The sequence below is a fragment of the Nannospalax galili genome, unplaced genomic scaffold (genome assembly GCF_000622305.1).
Source record: "Nannospalax galili isolate Female #2095 unplaced genomic scaffold, S.galili_v1.0 scaffold127, whole genome shotgun sequence".
Taxonomy (NCBI): domain Eukaryota; kingdom Metazoa; phylum Chordata; class Mammalia; order Rodentia; family Spalacidae; genus Nannospalax; species Nannospalax galili.
The window spans coordinates 4135822-4142347 of record NW_008360326.1 but is presented as its reverse complement, the minus strand read 5'-3'; the positions used below and the strand labels follow the sequence as shown (position 1 = coordinate 4142347).

The 6526-nt window shown below is 48.3% G+C and overlaps 1 protein-coding gene across 4 annotated transcripts in view; it reads left to right on the top strand.

The window, feature by feature from the left end:
- The window catches only part of Tns1 (tensin 1), a 209401-nt gene that overhangs the window by 33356 nt on the left and 169519 nt on the right, over positions 1-6526 (top strand). The gene's annotated exons all lie outside the window — the stretch shown is intronic.

Here is a 6526-nt window from a genome sequence, read left to right as displayed (position 1 = left end):
AGTGGAACTTTGAGAAAGGAGTGCTGGGATGCACATCTTTGTCAGGTTCCTCAGGTGAGGAGGAGGAGGAGGAAGAGGAGGAGAAGGAGGAGGAGGAGGAGGAAGAAGAAAGTGGAACTTTGAGAAGGGAGTGCTGGGATGCACATCTTTGTCAGGTTCCTCAGGTGAGGAGGAGGAGGAGGAAGAGGAGGAGGAGGAGGAGGAGGAGGAGGAAAGTGGAACTTTGAGAAAGGAGTGCTGGGATGCACATCTTTGTCAGGTTCCTCAGGTGGGGAGGAGGAGGAGGAGGAGGAAGAGGAGGAGGAGGAGGAGGAGGAGGAGGAAAGTGGAACTTTGAGAAAGGAGTGCTGGGATGCACATCTTTGTCAGGTTCCTCAGGTGGGGAGGAGGAGGAGGAGGAGGAAGAGGAGGAGGAGGAGGAGGAGGAGGAGGAAAGTGGAACTTTGAGAAAGGAGTGCTGGGATGCACATCTTTGTCAGGTTCCTCAGGTGGGGAGGAGGAGGAGGAGGAGGAAGAGGAGGAGGAGGAGGAGGAGGAGGAGGAAAGTGGAACTTTGAGAAAGGAGTGCTGGGATGCACATCTTTGTCAGGTTCCTTAGCTGGGTGACCTTAAGCCTGGCTTGGACCTCACTGAGCCTGCTTCATCTCAAGGATGTTGGGGTAGAAGACCATTTGCTAAGACATTTTGAAGGCTAGGTGAGCTAAGGCTGTGAGAGTCTTGCCAAGTGTTGAAGCACCATAGGTACCCCCAAACAGTAACTGAGTAGGGCCTGAGTGGGAGAAGAAGGGGTGCTGATGGATGACAGGTCTGGGTCTGCCCCCTCCTGAGAGATCTTGAGTATGTGGCATGCTCTCCCTGGAGGGGTGCATTTCTCATCTGTGAACTCTGGGTTGCTACTCACCTAGCAAAGGTGCAATGGGTCTGTGGCTTGTAGGAGGAATGTGGGATATCTGGCTCATCTGGATCTATCAGCTCTGTCTTTGGTGGGGGGGTTTCTGCGTCTTCCTTCAGTTCCTCTAGGGCAGAGTTCACCTTTAACCCCAGAAGTTTCCAGATCTCTCACTCCTCTCCTTTCCTGCTTTCCATCCCTTTCCTGTACCAGTGTCTCTCAGTAACTGAACATTTGTGCTTTAGGCCTTAGAAAGCATGCCACATGTATTATCAGATTTTAATATTGTAATCTTATGGGCCAGAAGATCATGTTGTTTTACAGTTGGAGAACCTGAAGCACCAAAAGGTTTTGGTGTAGTTCCTTTGTCTGTCATAGCCCTCTGTGCCCTTGGTTGTCCTCTCTGCCCACTGGCAGACATTTCTCCCTCCTGACCTGCCCCCCTTCTTCCTTCACTTCCCACTTTTTTATCCTCCTCTTCCTCCTCCTCCTCCTTCTCTCTCTCTCTCTCTCTCTCTCTCTCTCTCTCTCTGTCTCTCTCTTTCTGTTCCCTGTATCCCCATCTGGCCTGGAACTCTCTATGTAGACCAGGCTGGCCTCAATCTCACAGAGATCAGCGTGCTTCTGCCTGGGATTAAAGGCATGTGCCACCAAGCCCAGTTCACTTCCCATTTCTTGCTAGTAGCAGGGACACATATAAAAAGCATTAGGTGATGAACTTACTGTCAGTTGAAAAGTCAGTAATGGTACAGAAGGGCCCAGAAAAGACCAGAAAGATGTGGCAGACAGTGGCCACTTGTTACAGAGAGATGCCAAAAATGACTGTGAGTAGTAGCCTGGAGGGTGAGTCTTACCTGTGCTAGGGTATAGTGGTCCTGCTCTGCCCAGTCAAGAGGCCAGCCAGAAGGGGAGGGGGCCAGGCAGGGCAGCATACAGTTAGATCTTTCATGGGATTTTCCTCCATAGGAACCAGGATCGAGCTGGCAAGACTTTCCCCTCAAACCACCACTTCCCACTGGGAAGGCCAGTGGGAGTTCCCTAGACAGTCAAGTGTTCCGAGTTTATCACTATATCAGCTCAGTGGTCATCTCTCTTAACTTCTGCTTCTAGAGGGATTCACCAAGCATCTGGCCAACCCTGTCCATGTGCTCTAGGACAACCAGACAGATAAAGAGGGCCAGGCTGGGGTAGCCCAAAAGGGCTTTTTGAAAGAAGTGCTGTGTAAAGTGGGACCTACATGATGTCACTGATGATGTAAGGGAGGAGAAGAGCAAATGTAAAGATCCTGAGGTGAGATGAGCTTGAAAGAAGGTCAAGTGCATGCTGGAGAGTAAACCTGACCTGATTGCCGTTGTGAGAAGCTGTGCTAGCCTCAGGCAAGGACAGGGACCAGACACTGTTTGTGAACAGCCGTTGGCTTGGCTGGTGGCTTCCCCTGGGGCACTCATAAGATCATGGGAAGGCAGCAAGGAGGGGTGGATCTGGGGTGCATTACAAGGACGAGAGCCTTGCTGGTAGGTGGGATGTGGGGTGTGGGAAAGAATGGATCCTGGGGTCTTCAGACAGAGTGATTGGGGATGCATGGCTTTATTTACTGAGGTAGAGGAAGCATGGGAGAGGATTCTTTGAAAGTGCTATGCGGATTTTTTCTTTGCTTTGTGTCGTTCCTCAGTTTCCACTCTCCCAACTACTGGAACCCCCCCCTCCTCCTTCTTCTTCTTTTTAATGTATATGAGTATATTGCCTGCATGCATATAAGTGTACCCGTGTCATGCAATGCCTGTGGAGATCAGATGAGTTCATTGGAGTCCCTGGAACTGGAGTTATAGATGCCATGTGGGTGTTGGAAATCGAACCCAGGTCCTCTGCAAGAGCAACCAGTGCTCTTAACCACTGAGTCATCTCTCTAGCCCCCTCTTTTTGGTTCTTAATGCCACCTTCTAAAATGTTCCTGTAGTATGAGCCATTGCTTGGATGACGCTGGGGTATGAATACATAGTGGTATGATATAACAAATGTCCTAAGTATAGAAGTTCAAAGCAGCAATGCCCATTTGTGTCTCATACTGTCTCTGAAGGTCTGGAGTTTGAGAGGGGCTTAGCTGACTGGTTATGGCCTGGGGCCAGGCAAAGTATGGCAGTCAAAGATGTCTACCACCCCCATCCCCAGTGCTAGATATGGAACCTGGGTCCTCGAGCATGCTAAGGAAGCAATTTACCACTGAGCAACATCCCTGGCTTCTTGTTAACTTTTGAGATAGGGTCTCACTAAGTTGTTTATGTAGGTCTTGAATGCCACTGTAGCCCAGGCTGGCCTTGAACTTGCCATCCTCCTGCCTTAACTTCTAGAATAGCTGAGTTGATAGGCCTGCACCACCAGGACTGGCAGTAGTTTTCTGAAGGCCTAACAAGGGGGTAAGGTCCTTTTCTAAGAGGCTCTCTTCTGCAGCTGCCAGTTGAGACTGGCTGTTGGCAGAAGCCTCTCTTTGGCTATGTGGCCTCCAGCTAGAGCTGCTTATGCATCCTCACATGGTGCTAGCTTCCTGAGAACAAATGTTTCAAGAGTATACAAGGAGGAGACATTGTCTTTTCCATCTGAGCCTTGGCAGTCTTACACTGCCGTCTGCACTCTCCCCTGGATCACAGGGCAGCCCTGTGCAGCAGAGAGACCCACATGGGCCATGTGTGCCAGTAGCCAGGACTCATGGAGCATATCAGTGCTCCAGTGGAGCCATGTGGGAGGCTGTGCTACTTATCTCTGTGTCACTTTGACAAAATACCTGACTTAAGGGAGGAAAGGTTTATTTTGGCTCACAGGGTTCTGAGAGATTTCAGTCTCCATCTTGAGGGCACATGAGGTAGTGACTGTTCTCATGGTAGGGAAGAGAAGCAGAGCCTGCAAGTGGGAACCAGGGGAAGGTATCACCTTTAGAGCCCCACCTCCTAAAGGCTCTCCAGTCTTCCAAATGGCTCTATAAGCTAGGGACTCTTCATTGAAAACAAGAACCTCTTGGGAACATTGAGATTCAAATGGTAACAGGCCAGCCACAATTGCCCAGAGAAAAGGCCAGCTCCAGTGGGCTCCAGAGAGGAGAGGGAGTGGCAGGAAGTTGTAGGAGTCAGGTACTGTTTGGTACTGGGTCCACCCTTGAGGGCAGGTAGAGTGCATCTCTGATGACAGTATTATATTTCTTCACCTGCATCTGCAAAGACCTTACCGACATGCAAGGTGCTCTCTTTCATTCATCTTCATAGTCTGGGAGGTGGGGGGGGCTCATGGTAACCCCATTTTACAGATCTCTGTTGAGGCCTAGTGAATGTGGCCAGCAGGGCTCCTGATATCTCTGTACTGGGGGCTAGTGTGTCTTCTGACACTGCCCTGGGGTCAACAGGTGACAGGGAACCAGAGACTAAAGGCCAGTGCGGACACTGGAAAGAAGGAATCCAAATCTCATTGTGAGTCCAGCAAGTCTCTTCTCTAGCTGTTGCAGATGCTAAGCCTCCTGAAACTCCAGCCTGTGCCCCTTGGAGTCCTTACCTGCCTCCTGTTTTTTTCTCTGCTACTGAGGATTTTGGTTTTTAAATTTTATCTTTATTTTATGTGAGTTTTACCTGCATGTATGTAAGTGCACCATGTCATGCAATGCCCACGGAGGCCAGAAGAGGCCATTGGATCCCCTGGAACTGGAGTTATGGACAGTTGTTAGGTGCCATGTGGGTGCTGGGAACCAAACCTCTGCAAGAGCAGCCAGTGCTCTTAACTGCTGGGCCATCTCTCTAGCCCTTTGTTGAGAATTTTAAATGAATGGCCAGCACTTGCTTCCCACACTTAGTTCAGTGTCCAGACAGCCATTTCCTCTCTGCTGCTGTCCTTGGCTCCTTGCTTTCTCATGTCACAGCCCCCAGATACATTGCATTTATGTTGTTATTTCAAGTTTAATTTTAGAATGGTTTCAGGTTTACAGGAAAGTTGTAGAAGTGCTTCAGCCAGAGACTATTCAGTCCCCATTTTCTGATCCCCAGATACATTTGTGAGCAGAGCCCTGTTGCCCTGTTTTGAAATAGCAGCTCCAGATCAGGGCCACAGCTTCTCCCAGCAAAATGCTCTCTGTCCCTTGCAGGTCAGAAGGGAGTTAGGTGAAAGGATCTAGGGGGCCATGAAGTCAGCTTTTCCTCACTTGCTGGCCTCCCTGTAGCTTTTTCTTATGCTTAGCCCAGGTCCTGGTTGTTTTCAGGGCCAGGCGTGGAGGAGACCACACTCAAGATTTAGTCTCCTGTAATGAACTCCACCTTTCACTTGCAGTAAAGATCACTTTTCCTGGTAGTCCCTCATAAGCATACCCTCAGCCATCTATGCACTAGTTGGGTTGGAGGCTTGTATTTTCCAGCACTGGGAATAGCTGAGTAGGAGGGGGCTTGTGGCCTTAGGACCTGTCAGTGGCCCTGAGCCTAGTGGAGTGTTTAAACTATTTGGCCTTGGAGACAGACTATTGTATTTCAATCCTGGCTGCATAAGTAAAACTCACTGTGTGACCTTTGTTGTGTCACTGAACCTCTTTGAACTCATTTCCTCATCTATAATATGGTGATTATGATGAGACCTGTATTGCAATGGTTTTGTGAATACTGAGAATGGTGTCAAGTTCAGAATTCAGTGCTCAAGAAGTTACTAATAGTAATTTATGATAGTTTATTCCTTCTACTGTCTTTATGTCATGAAAGGTGAGGGGAATCTTAGAACCCAGCCGAGCTTGCTGAGAAGGTCACAGTGATGTCAAGCTTAGATACTCACACAGGTTCTACCTCCTTTTTTTTCCCCCATCATCAGGGAAGAGTGAGGTCATTGTGCATGCCACAATGTGGCTTTGACTGTTTGCTGCCTTGTGACACCTAACAGTCTCTTGTGGCTTGAGATCTGGTGTGTATGTTGGAGTCACTTGGATGTGTTAACACAAGGATGTCTGGGTCTTGTGCTACAGGGTAGGATCAGGGACTGGAATTCAGAAAAGGAGCCACCCATGGCAGGGCTGTTCTTGCCAAGTTTGGAAAACGTTGGCCATGGCCTTTGGCAGTTTTATTCCAAGGTGTTTGCCAGAGGAGTAAAAGCATGTCCTTAGGATGATGGGCATGAAAACTCACAAGAACCCCAAACTGGAAAGAACCCAAATATTTTGCACCAGGTGAATGGGTAAACAAATAATGATGCAATGTACTCAGTACACCTCCTGAGCCATAAAAAGGCTCAAACTAGGGCTGGGGATGCAGCTCAGTTTGTAGAATGAATGCTTAGCATGCAGGACACCCTGGGTTTGATCTCCAGCACTGCATAAACCAGAGAGAGACCTTGTCTCAAAAAATTAAGATGGAAAAGCAGTTGAGGAAGACACACAATGTGTTCATGAAATGGCATTAGACCTTGTCAAATCCATTTTGAGATGATCATGTGCTTTTAAAAGTCTATCAATAAGTATATAAATTGTTTTTCAGATGCTGGAACAACTTTGCCTTCCTGAGATAAATCCCATTTTGTCATGGGATAAAACTATTCTTATATGTTGTTGGGTGAAGTCTGTTAGTGTTTTGGTGAGGGTTTTTGTGCCTGTATTTATGAGAGGTTGGTCTGTAGGTTTTTTTTTAA